Raw genomic sequence first — 23490 nt, 5'->3', positions numbered from 1 at the left:
CCTTTAGCCACGCCCACCAGCCCCTGAGGCGTGGACCGGAAGTGAATCCACTCATTCATCACTGTCATTATTGCCCTGCCTCACCTCCTTCGTGGATTATTCTGGGTCGTGGTTCTCGTGACTTTCAGCAACACAATTCTAAACATGCTCAACAAGCTACTGTTGAGTTCTTCCCGTTTGATAGCATTAAAACCTCATTTTCTTTTGGTCTAAGTTGTAAAATTATATATGCTTATTTGCAAGGTCCAGTGAGAGCACAAATTGACCAGCCGTGGATGGAGGCCATTTTGGCAGGATCCAGGCAGGATCCAGGCATGGCACTGCAGGGCTAATGAGGATGACAGGATGACTGCCACCTTTGATGCTCTGGCTTTCTGAGAAGAGTATCGATGTGCAGAGCAGTGTGAGCTGCTAACAATTACAGTCACAATTGGAAAGGGAAGGCTGGAATTTATATTAAGGAGCCCAAGAGGAGAATATTAAATATTAACTCAGAAAGCGAGAGGAAAAGAGAAACCTTAACTAAGTGAGTGTGGCTGGATGTCCTAACAGACATTAGTAAAAATATAAAAATCCCACCATAACCAAAAAAAAAAAAAATGATTGCAGCTATTTCATGAGGAGAGCTAGGATTTTGCAGACAATTTTTCAGTTAGGTTTTCAAGTGTGTGAACACACTTCCCTAGCTGAACTAACCTCAGCCTGGGGTCACCTGGTTGTCTTTGTAAAAGGCTCTGCTCAGCGTCTAGCAAGCTGAGATGCTTTGCCATGGACAATCCCTGGACATGGGAGAATGGGATCCTGTCAGTAGTGGGAGGGTCCTAACATCCAAGAGCTACTAAGCAGTCATTGATTTTAATGTAGGAATGGATATTAGGTGCCTGATGGCAAACAGAAATTAATCATTCTGATGTCAAAGTTCTTTAAGTGGCTTTCAAAGAAAGAAAAACTAAATCAGAGAGAAAGTGTCATCTAGATTGTATTAGTTTAAGTTTTCAGTACTGTATCTTCCTTTTTAAAATCTAAAGTGATTTTGTTATACTTTTAGATATAAAGCACCTTTTGCATAAAAAAAAAGAAACAACATTTTGAACTTTTCCTACATTTTAATCTTTTAAAATGTAAAATAATTAGGCCCGAATTGCCCACTGGGCATGAAATGGTTCAAGGATCACAGCCACCATTATGCAGATCTGACTGTGTGGTGTTGATCTCAGAGGCAGTAGACACCTGAAGCTTCTATTGCATCAAGGAAAGATGTAGGTTGTGATCTTTGTCCTACCTTCCGAACACCTCTCAGGCTAATCCATTTCTCTCTGCTCCCTTCCCAAGCCAAACACTGACAGAGAAGCAGCTTCCTTCTCTGGTTTTCTTCCTTTTCTTTCCCAAAATGAGGTAAATAAAACATAAAAGTCATAAAACATTCATAAATGCCCTCACATGGCCCCCACTCTTGAAAGATTCAGATGACATTATACATAGGTTGTTATTTAACTATTATTGAGTTAATTTCCTTTTGCTATGAAAATAGCCATAATCTCCTGCATCAAGGAACAGAAGAGAATGAAAATTGCAGACTTCCTCTCTTATGCCTCACTGACATCCAGAGAACCCTATGTTTCACAGTTTGACAGTGGGACAGATCATATTGAAGACTCAACCAGCTGTGGGCACAGTAGACAGCTGCACCTTTTACTTGACAACTGTGATTGATCATAAAACATCAGGTGTTTCATATACTTGGCAATTCTGGGAGGCAAAGACCCAGGTAAAAGCTTATTTCTGCTTGAGTGATCCAGGATTAGTATCTCAATCTCCTCTGTCGCTGCCAAACAGCAACAGCAGCTGGCTGGCAAGTCTGCTGAACATACAATCTGTGTTTGTGTGTATGCACATGAAGTATATCTATATACTTTATTGCATACAGCAATCAATGATGGATTTTAAAAATGAGAAAAATATGGTGCAGAGAAAAGGAGTGATGGTTTTAGGGTCCTTAAAAAATGGACTTTACTTTAAGAAAGCCATAGAAAATTTACAAAAATTCCATCTTCCTAAAACCAATGACTATTTTATGAATATTCATTTAGGAGGGGTTTGATTACTGCCAAGTTAAATGAAAAGGAAACAGCATAGTCTTTCTATGAGAAAAAAAAATGTCTCTGAGATTTCTCATGTCCAAAATCTGGGACAGTATCTTGTCAAAGGGGTGACGCACCACCATTTGTTTCTTAAAGCATAATCATTTATCTTAGGAAGGGATGAAAGGAGCGAGCAACCACTTGCTCAAGACGGTTCAATCAGCAGTTTCCAGGATGAAGAGAAGAGAAAAACACCTTTATATCTGAAAGAAAACACAAAGGTCCATTTGTTCATGGAATGTAGACTACTGTGTAAACTTCCTTGTAAATTCTGTACATAGTTCACTGAACTGTCCTCTGTGGTATGGTGGTCCTCAACTTCGGGTGGATGTTCGGAAAACCGGAGCACTGTAAATATCGTGTGCTTATAAAGCCTTTGCTTTTTATTCATGAAGCGAATGATGAAGGGATGAACCAGAATCTCTCCAGCTCTTGCTCTTTCATGCGTCCAGTTGTGTGACTCTGCTGTAAGCCATAGCCTGGTGTCTGTGATCACTGCCTCATGCCTTTACCCACTGACAGGGGCAGCAGCCGCCTAGAGAGCTGCCAACCTGTGGGGCCAAAGAACAGAGCACCAGCAGAAACCAGAATCTGGACAGTCTGCTCCCTGAGCAGTCGTGAAAAAAAAAAAAATAGAGAAGTTGTTTTCAGTCACTGTGGCTGTTGGTATCATCAAGAACTGAATTACCGATGCTGCTTAATGGGACAGGGACGGAATGGGACAGGGACGGAAGGGATGCTCAAATTCCACAGGGAATCCAAAGCTTCATTTGTGCCAATAGCTTTTGCTTCTTTTCCACTTTGTCTTATTGAACTTCTAGTAAGACTAAACATGAATAGAATGCATGGGTCTGATCAGGGTGAACGGTATATACCCAAAGGATAAGCAGGGGTACAGGCAGAGACGATAAATGGCCTTGATAGTGCTAGGTGGCAGACACGTAGAGAGGTATCTGTGTTCTCACCCTTAAAGGTAGACAAAAGTTTGGTGGTGCCTGATAGAGAAGGAAAACAAGGGTGTTTAACTTGAGAAAGGGTGTGGAAGCTACTTGGATTTGAAGAACCTGGTAACTGAGTGTCTCCAGGTGTCACTCCCTCCAAGTTTTCAGAGTTCTTTCAAAAATCTCCATGGAGGCGGGCGGGGGCGGGGGGGGGGGGGCAGTTACAGCACAGAATGTGTTTCCATGCAAACTGGCAATCCCAGAGAGGGAGATGGTACCAACAGAAATTCAAAATATCCAAGCAATTGAAGACAGAGATTGGTTTCTTAGTGTTAGAGGAAAAGGTGTCCTCCTTGAAGGTCAGATTCTTTGTTAAGTGGTAGGAGAGTACACACAAGGAGCCATTACTTTGGGACATTTTATTTCCAAGATGTGACCCGCCACAGGCTGAACACACAAAACCCACCCTGTTAGAACTAATCCATTCTGCCAGTTTCCAGGCTAGAACATATTGTGATTCTTACCTTAGCTTTTCTTCAGATAACATCTTATCTGGAATGATTGAAAATATAATTGTTGAAAGCTACAGCAAGTGTTCTTTTTAATAAATAGAAGTTCTTTTTAATAAAAGAATTACAAAACAGAAAATATTAAGTTCCTAGCAGGGTAAAAATAAGGGTTCTCTGTTTGTTTTGACATCTCCCATGGCAGAAATTCCCCATTAAAACTGGAAAAAGTCTAACAGGATTTTTCTTCTTGTTTTTCTTTTACCTACTCAGGAGCCTTTGGCTTATTAAGGGACTCACATCAAGGGACTCAGAACCAGTTTTGATTGGCTTCCATACCTCTTGCAATTCGTGAATTTATCAAAAAAAAAAAAAAGTCCAGTGGGAATCCAGGTTGGGAAAATTGATACTCCTGAACCAGTAGAGAAGGAATTCCACTCTCCAGAACTGCACCGCTTGCACATTATATCTTGAGGACAATCAGAACAAGTCAGTCCAGACAAAAGAGGCCAAATAATCTTGTTCCTTTGCCTTAGGGACACAGAGTTACAGATTCATTCATGAATACAGCCTCATTCCAAAGCCAAGGAAGACAAGAGCAGTATTAGTATCTGGCTCTTGCTTCTTCCCTGGCTTTCCTTTAAGGAGAAACAGGAACCAGGAGACACTCTCAACTATATTTTTATATATCCAAATAACTAAAAATATTATATGTATATTTTGCAATCTCGGTTTTTATAAAGTAGATGAAATCTTCTGTCTTATTCTTTCCCAACTATATACCCAATGGAATCAATTCCATTCCTTTATTTATTCTTCATTTCATTTCTGAAGCTTATATGCTGTCTTGCTCATATTTAGATGGTGGTTTCAATCTTTGGACTTATATTGAATTTCTTCAATTCACTCATGAACAATGAATTATAACAATTCTTCCAAATTCCTACTCATAATGCCTTTAAAAGGTCTTCAGAGGCAAGTTTTTGAATCATGACCACCTCTGAATGCCCTTGAATTATTTTTCTTTCTGTTCTTTATGTAAAGAGTACACACATTTACGAAAGTCTTCTCTCTCCAAACTTATTTCAAAATACAGAAGAAATGAAAATAATATGCATAGACCTGTGGATGATTACATTATCTGTACCAGAACTTAAAGTATGGCCATTTTTAAGACATCATAGTAGCATAGTAAATTTATGTTTTTCTATGCATATGCTCCCCTAGTCTTAACTATACAATATTTTAACTTTTCCTATTATTCTTCCCAGCATCTCTTACCACTCAAGTTGCACAACAGTGGTTACAGATAATCATTTAGGAATTGGACCTAATTCATCATTTCTGTACTCCTATCCTAGACTTACACTTTATATATTTCACCTCATCTACAATCCCCACCTCAACCTTCTAGCAGATTCTACAAAGTTAGCAATCTCAGAAACCACTATGCTCTGTCCAAATTATCACCAGAGAATTCTGTAAGATGCATTTCCTCCATAAAGCATCTCTATAGACTTAGAGAACAGAGTTCTCTAAATATATAGCAATATGCCCTATAATGTTGAAAGATTAACAGTACATGATGAAGAGAGCCAGGAGATAAGATGAAAGACATCTTGGAATCAGGATGGGGGTACGTGTCTACACAGGACTGTGACTCAAGTTCTCTTCCAGAACCAAGTTTCAAAGGTTCTTTTAGAGAGGCTCATTTACACTAGAGTTTAACCTAATGATGCAGGTTCACCATAGACCTTGTTGATGCAGCCTTGCAAATCCAACAACAGTCTTTGTCTTGTGCCTTTAAGAGTTAGTCACAGGGTGCCAAGTGAATTGAGTATTAGGCAGATTTCTTCCAAACCTCTACTTTTCAAATATCCTATATCACAATCTTCCATCCTAGAAGAGTATCTTTAAGGAACTCTCAGATATCATTCATCCATATGATCTGGTCTCCAATTTTAGAGCTTGGGAAATTTAGATATTCTTAAACCATCCTCTGTAAGTTAATCCAAAAAAAAAAAAAGCCATAAAACCCTCCCTCATGGATGAAGGGCCATCTTCTAGGCAGTGTCTGAGCCCAAATTCATTCCAGACATATCCAGTTTTAAACTTCACATCTCTCTATGTCCCCAAAATGAAATGAGCAAATGTATTTGAGCTTTGAAGCCAGATGCAGCTACCCATCTAGATGAACGAGATTCTGAGTCCTTAGAAGCTCTCACACATCCTTCCTGTCCTTGTCCTTTTGTCCCCTGCTGCACTACTTTACCAATCAAATTGATCTGATATTTTAGATACAGCCAGAGCAAAAAGTTAAAGCTTATTAAATTCTGATTGGCCCTGCAGTTGTTCTCTGGCCAGTGCACCCCACCCCATTTCAGTCTCTGAACATGACCACCAAAATAATTTCTACAAGTATTCTTAACTCTTACTGAATGTTTGTGATTCTCCTGAGAGCCTTCTAACTGTTGAAAATTGTTAGGATAATCTTTTCCAATACAATTGCCTATGTCTGTGGATCTGTCATATATGGCTTTAATTGTGTTCATGTGTGTTTCTTCTATATATAATTTATTGAAAGGTTTTATTATTTATCATATTGAATTTTTAAAAAGAAAATTGTTAGAACAATGCCCAGAAATACCATTTTGGGGGCTGTATATCCTATGAATGGAACACCCTCTTTTTTGCAAAATTAGCTGAATACTCTGCTCCCAGCCTCAGGCAATCTTCAAAGATTATTCTCCCAACCTCCCCATGTGTTGATGGACTCCTGCTCCTCTTCAAGCAATGAGGTGTTTGCTTTCTTTTCTGCTTTCCCATGATGTTTTCAACCTTTAGACAGAGTCACACCTAACAATATCATTTTTAGAGGAAGGAAGAATTCCTAAGTGTTTAAGTCATAACTGAGGCGAGCTTAGTATTTACTAATGTAGGTGTATCTACTGAGATCCATTTAGGTACAGATCCATTTAGGTAACAAATGATGACTCTCAGTATCTTACAAAATCAAAACAGTCTTAGCTCACATAACAAGATTAGATGAAGTGCCTAGTCTAGTGTGCTTATTTCAAGAATATAAAACCCAAGACTCTTATCTGATTCTTTGAATATTATCAGCACTCAGTACACCTGCAACAAGGTTGCATAGACCATCCCAGATATCCAGAAACAAGGTGAGTCCTGCATTATTTTTTTATGTATATATATTCTTTTATTGGATATTTTCTTTCTTTTTTTTTTATTCGATGTATTTTTTATTTACATTTCAAAATGATGTCCCCTTTTCTGGCTCCCCCACTCCCCGAAAGTCACATAAGCTCCCTTCCCTACCCCTGTTCTCCCATCCACCCCTTCCCACTTCCCTGTTCTGGTTTTGCCCTATACTACTACACTGAGTCTTTCCAGAACCAGGGGCCACTCCTCCATTCTTCTTGTACCTCATTTGATGTGTGGATTATGTTTTGGGTATTCCAGTTTTCTAGGCTAATATCCACTTATTAGTGAGTGCATACCATGATTGATCTTTTGAGACTGGGTTACCTCACTTAGTATGATGTTCTCCAGCTCCATCTATTTGCCTAAGAATTTCATGAATTCATTGTTTCTAATGGCTGAATAGTACTCAATTGTGTATATATACCACATTTTTTGCATCCATTCTTCTGTTGAGGGATACCTGGGTTCTTTCCAGCTTCTGGCTATTTTAAATAGGGCTGTTATGAACATAGTGGAGCATGTATCCTTATTACATGCTGGGGAATCCTCTGGGTATATGCCCAGGAGTGGTATAGCAGGATCTTCTGGAAGTGACATGCCCAGTTTTCTGAGGAACTGCCAGACTGATTTCCAGAGTGATTTCCAGAGTGGTTGTACCAATTTGCAACCCCACCAGCAGTGGAGGAGTGTTCCTCTTTCCCTGGATTATTTTTTAAAGGCAAGGAACTCTTTCCTCAACTCAGGCCCAGAAGGCATCCTTATTGTCCTGTTGCCTGAGCTTGAGTTAGGCATCATTCCTCAACCATTTACTGAAGAGTATTGTTATCATAACAGGCTTATAAGTGCTACACAATATAAGTATTTAATTAATTATTCAATCAATTAATTAATCTATTAATTTATTAATTACTTAAATGATTGATCAATCGCTTGATCAATTAATTTAAAATGAAACTAAGAATGACTTTGAGTAGCTATCCAATAATGACTATGTCATACTAGACTAAGGTATAGAAAAATACTCTCCCACTATACCATAGCACCTTGCTCTATACTCCAGCCCTATGAAGTTATTCAATAACACCAGTATCAGGACGCAGAAGCCCAAATAGCTTAAATAACTTACCCAGATCTGATGGTTGCTGGTGAAGTGGGTATTCATTCCCAGTTTTTCTTGCCTCCAAAGACGAAAGTTTCTATCTCTCCCACATGATCTATATCCCTTTAACGTCAATAATACAGGCCTGCGGATTAGTTCAAGGACGTGCAAAAACTTGGAAGAAATCCGCTCTTACAGCCAACAATAAGATACTGTGCCACCAGATACTGTTCAGTCTATTTCTATCTGTTCTACCCTCTCCCCACTCCCCACATAACAGCCTTTCGGTGTTCAAGGAAAGTGAGGAAGAAAGGCCTGTGTGGCACCAGCTCCGGCTCTGCTCCGTTCTTTAGGATTGCATCATCATTCTTAGAAGACTGCACAACCCAGTTTGCCTGAGATACCCATTTGAATGACAAATTAAGTGAGCGCTTTAATTATAGAATCTCAGCAACCCAGAGGATATGGGAAGTACCAGCAGGTTCGCTGATGGAGCTTGTATTCAGTCCCCAAAACTGTGACTTATGCCCGTGAGCCACGTCATGTGCCTAGGCAGGCTCCACCTCTCCTGCGCACTAAGCCTGCCCTTGCTCTCTCTAATGGGCACCTTTAAGACTGACCCATAGCCCTTCATCAACCTTCTCTCCAACAGCCAGGCACCGTCCCCAAATGCTCTTTATCGCTGTCCTTTGGTCAGTATACCTCCTAGCTCCACTCCAGTGATAAGTTGCAAGCCAGCAGCGCCCAAAATATCCATCTAAGCACCCATCTTCATTTCCTCTCCTGCAGGCAACCATCATGTCATGTAACAACTCTGTCCAATGAAATTGGATATTCTGTGTGTTTCCGGTACTCTTGTAAATGTTTGGCCTCTCTCAAAAACAAAATAGTTCGTAAGAGTAAACACCCTAGTTTCTGAGTCTTTTGTAGGACCCCATGCATACAATCTCTAAATAAATTCAAAAATAAGATCATACTTACAGATGAGCTCTAACTGACCTCATGCTGGCCAACGGCATATTTTTTCCCCACTGACTATGAGTGAGCAGACATAATACCTCCATTCTAAACAAGCTCTAGCAGAAATGAATTTTCTATCCTAATTACTTTCACTTTTTCTTTATGAGAAAAGGGAGCATTTTTCTCCCATAGTTTCACTTTTACCCCTGCTAATCCACGCCGGCCTTATTAAAAGTCTTTTGAATGTATGTTCTATGGGGCGTTGAAAGCATTGGATTGTCAATGGAACACTCCAATGCAAAGTCTTAAGAGAACAGTCACAGAGGATATTTGTATAGCAAACTCCACTTCTTCTAAGATGTTAATAGAAGACTTGGCACTGGCTAGGAAGGCTAGACAGTTCTTAACATTCACCGCTGCTACTCAGTTCATTGAATAGCAGGTAACAGGAACAACCTCTCCTGCCTTGAGATGGCTAACATTCCTGCTGTGCTGCTATGTTTTCTTAAAAGAAACAGACTTTGCTAGCCTAACCCCCCAAAGACAACCCGATAGCCCAGCTTTACCAGGTAGTGTATTTTTCTACATACATTTTCCCCAATCCATCAAATTGCAATGTGTTTGACCTCTCTCTTTTTTTTTTTTTTAGCAACACATGAATGTCTGATTTCTTTATCTTTTTAAAAAATATTCCCTGGAGAAAGCTTGAAATGTGTTTTGCAGTAGTGCCCCTGAGATATTTTTAGGAGCGCCCTGGATCATTCTAATTCACTGTAATGAGAATTATGTATCCAAGTGACCTTTCCGATTCAGAACACCCACTATTTTTCTAAGGGAAGGAATTTTTTTTATTTTATACATGTGAATTTATTCACTGTTGCTCAGCCCCATATTTTAAAATAAGCCAATAATTCTCTTGATAAAAGCTACCATGTGACACTTTTAAAAGGTCAAGATTGCCTGCAGTCTTTGAAAATTCCCAATGGTTTGAATGCTTGCAGGGTCTGAAAAAAAAATGCTTTTACTTTTTAAAATAAGCTTTTGGTTTTCACCACCCGGTAGCATTTTGTGCCATTGTGATGGAGATGTGATGGCTGATGTGATGTTGGTAAGTCACTCAGAAGGTTAAGGGAGGAAAGGGGGAGTTTATAGTTCTGTACAAACACAAATCAAACTGTTTTCGAGAGAAAGGTATATGGATTGAAGATGGCTCACTCAAAAGGAAAAAAAAAAAAAAACTTCTCCTGGCTGAAAATAATCTGAATTTAACAAAGGGGTTGAATCTGCTGCAAAAGCTTGCCATGGTTGTTCGGGGTAGGGGTGGGATGGAGGGGATCTGGGAATTCAAGTCCCACTAGGCTAGAGAATGTGAAATGATCATGCTGCCGGCAGTGATTCAAACACCTCGTTGGCAATTATTTCAATGAACACTTGACTGAATCCAAAACTCACCCAAACCCACTAACCAAGCGTCTGCTACTTTAATTCATAGCACCCTGTGTTCAAGAGCTGTGGCTTCCAAAGCAGGTGCTACATCCACGCAGAAAGAAACACACACCTTTGTTGCCTCACAGACTCCATTAAGCTAAGCTCACCAAATAATGTCAGAGGACATCAAGTGGTTTGTTTGGGTTTTCTTTTTTTTTTTCCTTGTGTTTTTCAGTCTCCACTAATCAATTTTGCAATCTACCCTCTTGCCAAATATAATTTAGCAAACTTGTTATCCTGATTGGCATTACACAAGCTCTAGTAAATAAAAGAATTCCTCTCTGGTTTTCAGAAGGCAAACTTCTTGCATTGCAAAAAGAAGCAAATATTTAATGATCTTATTCTCTCTGGCATAGCCTTTCCTTTCTAACATAAGCTGGTAATAATTCTCATATACCTATGAGACCACAAAAGAAACTGAATGGCAAGGAACAGTATTTCTGAAAACCTATAGAAATGATTTTTGTAAGGATATGGCATAGGCTTAAAACAGATGCCAAGAAAGGAAAAGATGGACTCCTTACTTTTATAACTCAAGATTTCTATTTTGTATCAATATATGCTGCATTTTTCTGACTGAAACCGCCGTCTGTCTAACAGGATCTGTGACCTGTTGTTGCTTTTTACATTTGAAATTGAATTTCATACACTATTCGTGTTTGTCCCTTTCTGTTTGGGATTCAATTAGAATATTTTATTTCCTTAATTTCTTTTTATGTGCAAAAAAAAAAAGCAAGTGACATTTGCCTTCATTATCTCAAAAGTGATCTATGGACAAAATCCATGAAGCCTGTGGACTGTGATCTATACAAATCAAAGGCAGACCTCCCTGTAACCAGTGAATTTGTGAATGAGTAATTGTTCAGTGGTCTCTGACTCCCTCCCCTCCGTCCCTACTCGACCTTCTTTCTATCCGAGTCATCCGTCAAGTAATTGTGCGTTCCCATAGGATACAAAATCAAATTACATGTTATCAGGTATGGACACTCGAGGCGCTCGTGCTCTCGACTTCAGGACTTGCAGCTCCCATCAGTCGCGGGGCTGTCCTTCACTCCGCCTTTTTGTTAACAGTGTAGCTTTGCTCTAAAACCCGCTATCGTTTGCTTTGGTATACAAGATTTTACCCTGTTGCAGCAAATGGAATGCAGGCAGCACATCTGAAAGACTGGTGTCAGAAGCCACCAGCTCTGCCTGTAACCATGAAGCTTCTGAAACTGAATTTACTGCTGTAAATATGTACAATTTATGTCAGCTTATTTCAATAAAAAACTTAAGAAACCAATTGCAAATGGCTCCATGTAAAAAGCCTTCTTTGTACTATGCTTCAAAACACGAGATTTCAGGCCTATCTTTTTATAAATCTTTAAGATGTTTAGAATTCTTGTTTGACAGCTTTTACGGTAAAAATTAACTCGAAGCTACAGCCCTGTATGTAAAGGAGATGCTTTGCAAGGTTACCCAACAACTGGGGGAAAACAGAAGACAAGGCAGCACTTTAGTGGGAGTTTTGTTTCTGCACTACTTTTAAACACATTCTTTAGGACCAGAAGGAACATTTCTACAGTAGACGGGAGAAAGGCATGAGCAGTCTCTCCTTGTACTAAAATTGATGTCTAAAACAAAGTCAGCAGGTATCCACTTGCAAGGTGGCTCATGTCAGTTTCTTTTTTTTTTTTATCTCTACTGTACACATGACTATAAGAACTGTCTGTCGGTCTTTCTTCATTTGAAGACCTCTGATTTCCAAATTCCTTCTCTTCCTTGAGAAAGAATTGACAATAAAATAACGAACAGACTGAAGTCGTGAGGTTCATTTATCTGTTAATTGATGACTAGCAGAATAGCTTCCTATAAAAGTCTCAATTCCAGCCGGGGGACAAGTTTAGCATCTATCTAACAAAATAACTGGGAATCGCTACTTTATTGAAACACAGCTTCATCCTGAAGAAGTCCCTTCTCACAGCATTCAATACTGGCAACCGTTCCCAGGAGGACAGCACAATGTGGGAGAAGTAAATACCCATCCAATTTTATCTAAATTAGAAAAGGAACAAGTAATGTGTTTAGTAAGAAATGTAAGATAGATGGCTCATGCCTTTCATCTTCCTAAGCAAAGAAAAACAAAGCGTTATTAACTCAGCAAGCAACTACTAGTTATTATGCAAGGGCAATGGGGAAAGGCTCCGGTAACAGTGTAAATCTTCTCAGCCTCTGAGAAAAATCACAATTTAGATGCAGAGAAAAACTAAATGACATTAGGGCAAAGCAGCCCATTCACACATTCCCAGGGACTGCAAAGTCAGCGTGGAAGTGGCCAGGCAAAACTGGGTGAGAGCATCCATCTTCTACTGATGTGCAAGAGCACGTTCTGGAGTGTTCAAGGAATGTCTGTGCAGTCTTTGCTGTCACTACAATCCAAGTGATGTCACCCCCGAGCCTGTCACATCATTTCTCTTAGCCTTTTAACAATCCTGAAAATTTCCAAACACGGTTCCCTCCCAGGTTCTACATCAAGAGTCTACAACTTGTCCCAGCCAAGGAAGCAGGCAGGGTAACTGAAGATCTTCACAACCCTCTCTTTTCCAAATCCATTCCCCTGGTTTCATGCTCAAGTCTGTAGCACACTGCTTACAGCAGCCTCCCCTCCTCCAACCCCCGACCCCCATCCCCACCTCCAGTGGATCACACAGATCTCTAACCTCCCTCCCCTAACCCCCATCCCCATCTCCAGTGGATCACACAGATCTCCAACCTCCCTCCCCCAACCCCCATCCCCATCTCCAGTGGATCACACAGATCTCCAACCTCCCTCCCCTAATCCCCATCCCCATCTTCAGTGGATCACACAGATATCCAACCTCCCTCTCCACTTTATTCTGTTACCCCAGCCCCAAAGTTCAACAGGCATTCCCTAGGATCCAGCCTAGAGCCAGAGAACCAAGTAGACAGGAGAAGCAGGTAGGGGAGCTTCAGCTCTTCCGCTCTCCCTCCTCCCCTCTGCATCTTATCCCTGCATCTCCTTCCACACATCTTGAGCAGACTACCTGCTGCAGCCTCTCCTTACTATCTGTCCCTATTCTCAGGGGACTAAGCAGATCCAGATGAAATCCCCTGCCTACCTCCCTCCTATGCACGCACCCCTTCAGCCAGCATGCCTAGCCCAGCCCCATTCCTAAATGTCAGCTCCCAGTAGCTAGAAACACCTTCTACCTAGAATCACCACTGGTCACACCTATCAGGAGCCCAGAAAAATTCCCTTCCAAGCAACACACAACCACCACACCCCCTTCAGAACCAGAGAGAGCAACAGAAACCAAGGACCAAAATACTCACTCAACTGGCCCATGGTCCTGGAAAGGCTCAGTGCAGCGATGTAGGGGAATACCAGGACAGGAAAGTGGAAAGGGGTGGACTGGGGAACGGGGAGAAAAGAGGGCTTATGGGACTTTCGGGGAGGGGAGAATCCAGGAAAGGGGAAATCATTTGAAATGTAAAAAAAGAATATATCAAATTTAAAAAAGAAAAAAAATAAATAAAGTTGCTATGAGCATAAAAAAAAAATACCCACTCAACAAAGACAAAAACAGATAACATCACCTAAAATTACAATCTTCCTAATCCCAGATACCTAGACACCAGCATAAAAAATAAAAAATAAAAATAAAAAAAAAAAAACAGTAACAGGCAGGACAATATGTCTCTACTGGAGCCCCACAACCCTACCACAGTAGTACCTCTGAGTATTGAAACATAGCTGAAGCAGGACAAAGACCTTAAGATAGCTGAATGTGATAGAGAGCCTTGAAGATGAGATTAATAAATTCCTTAAAGAAATATATGAAAATACAAACAGTGGAAGGAAATGAATAAATCATTCAAGTTCTAAAAGTGGAAACAGAATCAACAAAGAAAACCCAAAGTGAGGAAAATCTAGAAGTGAAAAAAAAAAATGTAGAAACTTAAGCAGGATCCTCAGAGCCAAGCCTCACCAACAGAAATCAAGAGATGGAAGAAAGAATCTCAGGCATTAAAGACATAGTAGAAGAGATAAATACTTCAGTCAAAGAAAGTGTTAAATCTGAAAAAGTTCAGGCATAAAACATCCAAGAAATCTGGGACACTATGAAAAGACGAAATCTAAGAATAATAAGGATAAAGGAGAAGAAAGCCAGGACAATAGCATAGAAAATACCTTTAACAAAAATCATTTCCCTAACCTAAAGAAGGAATTGCCTAGGTCGGTTCAAGAAGTGTATAGAACACTAAATAAACTGTCCCAGAAAAGGAAATTCCATCAGCACATAATAAATCAAAACACTAAATGTACAGAACAAAAAAAAAAAAAAGACTATTAAAAGCTTCAAGGGAAAAAGAGCTGTAACTGCCTACAGTTACATTGAACCGGGTTACCTGGAAGGAAAACTGGGGATAGAACAGGCTTGCAAGAGAGAATATGGAGCCAAGCCAAAGGTTTTCTGATCAAGGTTCAAAGCTTAATGGAGGTCTCCAAATATATTGGATGGGGGGAAAACCCCTTCCCCCAAAGGCTGGAAACTCTCAGCAGAATGGATTCAGGTTACTCTGCAGGTGGCTAGTGTTTCTCAGGAAACTGCAGGTCCTAGGAGAACAATGGGCTTCACCTTGGTCTGAGCGCTCCACCCTAGGTGGAGGGGATCATGGCTACTTTGATTCCTACTCAAAGGCTGGGAGAGGAACTTCACATTGGTCGATGTCAAGTTCCTGACAGGTGGCATAGCACCCCAATAAGGCTCTCTTCAAAGAGCAATTTATATATGTTTATATATATAAAGGCAGACCTATTAGAATGGCACCTGACTTCTCAACGGAGATCCTAAAAGCCAGAAGAGCCTGGACAGATGTTCCACAGACACCAAATCAGCCTACTACATCCAGCAAAATGTTTAATCACAATAGATGGAGAAAATAATACATCCCACAGTAAAATCAAAATTAAACAATATCTATTTACAAATCCATGCCTACAGAAGGTGCTAGAAGGAAAACTTTAACCTGAAAAGGTTAATTATACCCAAGAAAACATAAGGAATAAATAACCTCAGACCAGTAAGAAAGGGGGGGAGGGATGAACAGATAATCACATCTCACATATACATACACATACAGACAGACACACAGACACACACACACACAGGACAACCATAAAATAACAGGAATCAACAAATACTGTTCATTGATGACTCTCAATATCCACCATTCCAACAACACAAATCCTAAGAATACAAATAGTAATGTGCTGGTACTAAACGTGCACAATGAGCAGACACCAGACTCAGAACCTGAAGACCCAGACTTTCATTCCTCCATAGCACCACAGAATTCCCAAGACAATACAACACACAAGTCAGTCCCTTCATAGGCAATTAGCCAGAGAGGCAGATGAGACCAAGGAAACGGTGTCTTCCAGACACAACTGGACTAACACACTTGTGAACTCACAGGGACTGGAGCAGCATTCACAGGGCCCACACAGAGACAGACAGACGAAGTCCCAGTGCACAGATGAGGAGGTACACAGGAGCTCCCATCCCCAGCAAAGAATCAATCCCCAATTGGCAACCACGGGCAAAGGAAAAACTCGTTTCTCCAAGGGAGTCACACTGAGTATACAAACCACCCTTAAAGGCAGGCCCAGTGCCCAGCAGTGATAGCCAACTCAAAGTTGCCAAAGGCAGTTTTTTGTTTGTTTGTTTGTTTGTTTGTTTTGTCACATTGCTTTATTTGGCTATTTTTTTTTTTAGCCTCACTGGTATTTTTCTCCTATATTGTGGTTTTTGATGTGGAGTTTTTAATGTATGTACGTGTGTCTGTGTGTGCATGTGTGTGCACATGTATTATACATTCCTAGAAGTCTTTCTTACTTTCTTTTTTGCCTGATAGCTTGTTTTCTTTTACCTTTTTTGTTTTTCTTTCTTATTTGCCTGTTTGTTTTCTTAAGAGAGAAAAGTAAAGGGATGTCTTTGGCAATGTGGGGAAATGGGAAGGATCTGAGAAGAGATAAAGGAGGGGAAATCATATAGAATATATTGTATGGAAATCACTTTATTTTCGACTTAAAAATAAAATTCAGTTAAAAAGAAACTGAACCATGGGCTGGAACAAAAGTACCATCTCTGACAGTCAAATCCCTGTCTATCACCTATCCATCCTGGCATTCCATGTGGGACCAGCAAGAAAGGCTTTGTTCCTGGCTTTTCCCAGGGAAAGGAAACACCAGCACGAATCCACATTGTAGCACTTTGTAAGACTGCCTAAAGAACAGGTTCCTGTCTCAAGGAGTGGATAGGCTTTGATGTGTCTAGATGCCAGGACCCTCCTAAGACCAAAGGATGGTAGGCTGCTCCTGCCACTCCAGGAGCCTGCAGAGTAGAAGAGATAAAGACCAGTAGCTTCTCACTATGAGTGAAAAGGAACAGAACATGTGTCCAGTGTTCTGCTTCTCAGGGCTGTCCAAGAAGATCCCTCCTGACTGAGAGCACTGACAGGACCCAGAAGAGTACAGAAGCCAGAGGGCTAGGAAGAAAAGGAAGGGTGGTTGGCAGCAACCCCAGGGAAACTGCAGTACCAAAATCAGACACCAGAGAGAACCAGCATTTGAGCACCTGATAAAGTCACAAATCTCTAACTGGGAATTTGCAAGACAACACACACACACCACAAAATATTGGCTGTTCCTTTGTTAAACATAGTCTGGCTATACAATCTCACAGCCATGCTCCTATGCATTACCCAATTACACTGTCTAAGGATGTTTATAGCATCTTACTTCACAATTGACACGTAAGAGAAATTAGTATAGAGAAACCTTGAAGATTAAAAGGGAAATGAGCCATGAACAGGTGAGGTGGGAACTTAGACACCTTCTGCTAGGCGAAAGCAGCTACTCTGACGAGAGACAACATGCTATGTGATTCCATATGACACTCTGAAAAAGGAAACACGTTAGAGATTTAGAAAACTCAGTAGCAATCAGAGGTTCTTAGGACACATGGCTGAAGACAGGCTTTGCAGGGTGTTGAACAGTACCCGGATCCATTAGACAACTATTTTACACAAATGTATGCAAGTTTTAAAAAACCATTTGGCAAGTAAAAGGATCCCAGGAAAAATTATGGCAGTAAGTCTAGCAAAAATAAAATAAAATAAAATAAAAGTCCACTTGTACTACAGACGCATGAAACAACCCCACTGAAGGGGGGAGGGGATGAAAAGGTGTTGACATAAACTGCAATTAAAGCTGAAGGTGTGCACGAATGCCCAGAAGCACCCACAGACCTGCAGATGAGTAATTCTAATATTCTACATATGTGCGGTGGAATTACACAATTCAATAACTAGATGGCACTTGCTAGGGATCATGGTTCTTGTGGAGTTGAAATTTATAGACAAGAGGCTATAATGGCCTGTACAACAATAGATTAGAGTTGGACATCAGTATGAAGTCATTTAACTTAATGTAGACATGAATGAGCATATGCATATTTATAGGTGTGTGTGTCTGTACATGGGTAAGAAGGATATATACACACATTGAAAGCCTAAGAGAGCCCCCAACAGCAATAAGCACACCTCAGTTGGCTTCTAGTATGTGTCTTCAACAAAAGTCCTGAACTTCTTGAAGAATTGACCAATTCTACGATTGGTCAAGAACTACTGCACAGGGACTGGAGAGACAGCTCAGTGGTTAAGAGCATGAGCTCCTCATCCAGAGAACCTAGCTTCAATTCCCAACACCCAGATGGTAGCTTACAACTGTCTGTATCTCTAGTTCTAGGGCATCTGACACCCTGTTCGGGCCTCTCCAGGCACCAGGTATGCTTGTAAGGCCGAGACATACATGCAGGCAAGAGACACACCAGAAATAGAAATAAATACATCTTCTGTTATAAAGAAACGTTATACAAAGAGAAACCAGGAATACCACATGCTGGCAGAACTGAGAGCAAAGCCTTTTCAAAGCCAAACGGTAAAACAAAAATGCTTCACCATCCAAAAGGAAGTCCCACTCCACTGACAGAAACATGTCAAAGAGACACAGTAACCTGTTGTGGGTTGTGGTGCTGTTTGTATTCAGATGTTAATTCTGCTTCCTCAAGAGGGGCTGCCCTAGTGAGTGCACACCATGATTGATCTTCTGAGACTGGGTTACCTCACTTAGGATGATGTTCTCCAGCTCCATCCATTTGTCTAAGAATTTCATGAATTCATTGTTTCTAATGGCTGACTAGTACTCCACTGTGTATATATACCACACTTTTTTTTATCCATTCCTCCGTTGAGGGACATCTGGGTTCTTTCCAGCTTCTGGCTATTATAAATAAGGCTGCTATGAACATAGTGGAGCACGTATCCTTACTACATGCTGGGGAATCCTCTGGGTATATGCCCAGGAGTGGTATAGCAGGATCCTCCGGAAGTGACATGCCCAGTTTTCTGAGGATCCGCCAGACTGATTTCCAGAGTGCTTGTACCAATTTGCAACTCCACCAGCAGTGGAAGAGTGTTCCTCTTTCTCCACATCCTCGCCAGCACCTGCTGTCTCCTGGGTTTTTAATCTTAGTCATTATGACTGGTGTAAGGTGAAATCTCAGAGTTGTTTTGATTTGCAGTTCCCTAATGACTAATGATGTTGAGCATTTTTTAAGATGCTTCCCAGCCATCCGAAGTTCTTCGGGTGAAAATTCTTACCCAAAACATAATCCACACATCAAATGATGTCCAAGAAGAATGGAGGAATGGCCCCTAGTTCTGGAAAGACTCAGTGCAGCAGTATAGAGTAATACCAGAACAGGGAAGTGGGAAGGAGTGGATGGGGGAACAGGAGGAGGGAAGAGGGCTTATGGGACTTTCGGGGAGTGGGGAACCAGAAAAGGGAAAATCATTTGAAATGTAAATAAAAAATATATCGAATAAAAAAATTAAAAAATAAAAATTTTTAAAAATTTTTAAAAATAAAAAAAAGAAATGTGAGTAAAAAAAAAAAAAGAGGGGCTGCCCTAGAGGAGTAGCAGATCACATACTCAGGTGATCTCACGTGAACCTTTTCCCCATTTTAACAAAGAAGGCTAGAGCCTGTGGTTGGGCAGTGGAGGAGAAAGGTGGGACAAGAGGTCCCTGAGAGTAGAGGCAGGTGGAGAGAGGAGAAAGAAGGGAGGAGAGAGGACAGAAGAAGAGAAGGAAGAGGACGCCAAAATGGAGCAGAACCATGTGGCCAGAAGAAACCACAAGTAGCAAAGGGTCTTATAGGCGGAGAGTATGTCAGTATGGTGCTAGATCTGCCCAATCGAGGCATATAGCTTATAAATACAATAACTGAATTGTATGTTTTTAAAAGGGATTATTGGGGTTGAAAATTTCAGCAACAGTAACCAACCAAAAGAGTTTCCCAAGGGTCAGTAGGACTAGATGGTTCAGTGGTTAAGAGCACTGACTGCTCTTCCAGAGGTCCTGAATTCAATTCCCAGTAACCACATGGTAACTCACAATCATCTGTAATGGGATCTGATGCCCTCTTCTGGGGTGTCTGAAGACAGCTACAGTGTACTCATGTACATAAAATAAAATCTTTTTTTAAAATGTTAGTAATAAAACAATATGGGATTACATTCCAAAGCAAAAAAGAAATACCCATGAGTCTATGGTATAAATGACAAAATATTTGGTATCTGTCAAGGAAATTGTCTATTTCCTCCAGATTCTCCAGTTGTGTTGAGTACAGGCTCTTGTAGTAGGATCTAATGATTTTTTGGATTTCCTCAGTTTCCGTTGTTATATCTCCCTTTTCATTTCTAAGTTTGTTAATTTGGATACTTTCTCTGTGCCCTTTGGTCAGTCTAGCTAAGGGTTTATCTATCTTGTTGATTTTCTCAAAGAACCAGCTCCTGGTTTTGTTGATTCTTTGTATGGTTCTCTTTGTTTCTACTTGATTGATTTCGGCCCTGAGTTTGATTTCCTGCCTTCTACTCCTCCTGGGTGAAATAGCTTCTTTTTGTTCCAGGGCTTTCAGGTATGTCATTAAGCTGGTAATGTATGCTCTCTCCATTTTCTTTTTGGAGGCACTCAGGGCTATGAGTTTTCCTCTTAGCACTGCTTTCATTGTGTCCCATAGTTTTGGGTATGTTGTGTCTTCATTTTCATTGTGTTCTAAAAAGTTTTTAATTTCTTTCCTTATTTCTTCCTTGACCAAGGTATCATTGAGTAGAATATTGTTCAGTTTCCAAACATCCAATGGAAAAAAGATAGCCTTTTCAACAAATGGTGCTGGTTCAACTGGAGGTCAGCATGCAGAAGAATGTGAATTGATCCATCCTTGTCTCCTTGTACTAAGCTCAAATCCAAATGGATCAAGGACCTCCACATAAAGCCAGACACTCTGAAGCTAATAGAAAAGAAACTGAGGAAAACCCTTGAGGACATCGGTACAGGGAGAAAGTTATGTACAGAACACCAATAGCATATGCTCTAAGATCAAGAATTGACAAATGGGACCTCATAAAATTACAAAGTTTCTGTAAGGCAAAGGACACCATCAAGAGGACAGATCGGCAACCAACAAATTGGGAAAAGATCTTCACCAATCCTACATCAGATAGAGGGCTAATATCCAATATATATAAAGAACTCAAGAAGTTAGACTCCAGAAAACCAAACAACCCTATTAAAAAATGGGGTACAGAGTTAAACAAAGAATTCTCACCTGAAAAACTTCGGATGGAGGAGAAGCATCTTAAAAAATGCTCAACTTCATTAGTCATCAGGGAAATGCAAATCAAAACAACACTGAGATTTCACCTTACACCAGTCAGAATGGCTAAGATTAAAAATTCAGGAGACAGCAGGTGTTGGAGAGGGTGTGGAGAAAGAGGAACACTCCTCCACTGCTGGTGGGGTTGCAAATTGGTACAACCACTCTGGAAATCAGTCTGGCAGTTCCTCCGAAAAATGGGCACCTCACTTCCAGAAGATCCTGCTATACCACTCCTGGGCATATACCCAGAGGATTCCCCACCATGTAATAAGGATACATGCTCTACTATGTTCATAGCAGCCCTATTTATAATTGCCAGATGCTGGAAAGAACCCAGGTATCCCTCAACATAAGAGTGGATGCAAAAAATGTGGTATATCTACACAATGGAGTACTATTCAGCCATTAGAAACAATGAAGTCATGAAATTCTTAGGCAAATGGATGGAGCTAGAGAACATCATACTAAGTGAGGTAACCCAGACTCAAAAGGTGAATCATGGTATGCACTCACTAATAAGTGGATATTAACCTAGAAAACTGGAATACCCAAAACATAATCCACACATCAAATGAGGTACAAGAAGAAAGGAGGAGTGGCCCCATGTTCTGGAAAGACTCAGTGAAGCAGTATTCGGCAAAACCAGAACGGGGAAGTGGGAAGGGGTGGGTGGGAGGACAGGGGAAGAGAAAGGGGCTTATGGGACTTTCAGGGAGTGGGGGGCTAGAAAAGGGGAAATCATTTGAAATGTAAATAAAAAATTATATCGAATAAAAAAAATTTAATTAAAAAAAAGACAAAATAATTTATGGGAGAAAACACAGGAAAAAATGGGAATTGCACATAACTTCTATAGACACTTCAATGGGGTAATGAGGAGCAGTGCTCCCCACAGCTCTAGCCCAGGCTGAACACAGCCATACCCACCCAAAGAGACAAGCCTGGAACAAGAAAGCCACTTCACAGTGTGGCAATCTAACAGGCGCTACCTTCCCACAGCGGTTACAGTCACATCAGGTCATAAATCAGGTGATAAAAATGACATTTTGTCTTTGCAATCTTCTCTTCCAAAACCTGTAACTCCAGTCTAACTATGAGAAAAACATCGATATGTTCCTGTGCGAGCTACACACACATTTCTCCATAAGATCAAGGTCTTCAACACTGAGGGAGACAAATCTTAGGAAATCCAAATAACCTATAAAAGTTAGCTAATGATCATGTTTCATTTCACCAATCACAAGTGCCCTACAGTGCAATCAGTTAAGAGGAAAAACTAGCGATGATATGAAAATTCTCTGTCATCCTCTTAACCTTTCTGTCTAAAGCTGATCTCTGAAATCAATATCATCTATGTATAGGAAGAAAAACAAAAAGAACACGCAGTGTGGAGGAGAGTGCCCCAAGGCCTTGCATTTAGAAAGGAACTGCCAAAGTACAATACTAAGAAAGAAAACTAAGAATCCACCTTAAAATAAATGGGCACTAGGTCTGAACAGAGCCCAACGAGAGGCTCAGACAGCAGAAGCATGTTAAGAGATGACGGATGTGGTTGGTCATTAAGTGACTGCGAGAAGCACAATGAGATCCCATAATATGCACAGCAAAATAGCTAAATCCAGGAAGACCAGTCACACCAAGGGAAGGTGGATCAGAATGTTATCAAACAGGTGGGAATGGAAAATGAGTAAAAAAAAATCCCTCTGGAAAATCTGTGATAAAAAGATAAGTACAAGCCTATCAAAGCACCTGGCTATGTCACTCCAAAGACACCATTTGTCCATTACATGATATGCACATAATTGCTCACAGCCTTCTCTTTACTGTAATGGCCAAATGTTGAAACCAGCAAAAAGCTATCAACAGATAAACTGCAAGAGTTATACAACATGATGCTTTTCAGCAATAAGAAGGAACAAAACACTGACATGTGCAATAGGAATAACTCAAAATAATGCAGCAATTCCAGTATTTAGAAAGGTGAAGCCAGATGACCAGGAGTTCTAGAGCCTGGTCTATGTAGTTGAGTTCTAGGCCAGCCCAGGAACAGTGTAAGGCCCTGTCTAAGAACAAAAAAAGATGCTGGGAAAAGCCAGACTTAATTTCATTGTTATTGTTTTGTACACAGACTAAGCTTGGTGAAAAGCACACCGCCCTGCATCCTGTTACCAACAGTAAAGAGAAAAACAATAAATAGTGTATAAGTACATTTCCATTAACCCATGGTGACTAGAAGGACGGCAGCGATGACCCAAGGTGAATGCCAAGGAAGGACACTATCGAGGACAAGAGAACGCTTACAGATGGGATTGTATTCACATCCCTGACCATGGCGATGCTTTCATGA

The sequence above is a fragment of the Apodemus sylvaticus genome, chromosome 11 (genome assembly GCF_947179515.1).
Source record: "Apodemus sylvaticus chromosome 11, mApoSyl1.1, whole genome shotgun sequence".
Taxonomy (NCBI): domain Eukaryota; kingdom Metazoa; phylum Chordata; class Mammalia; order Rodentia; family Muridae; genus Apodemus; species Apodemus sylvaticus.
Note: the sequence above shows the minus strand (reverse complement) of the source record.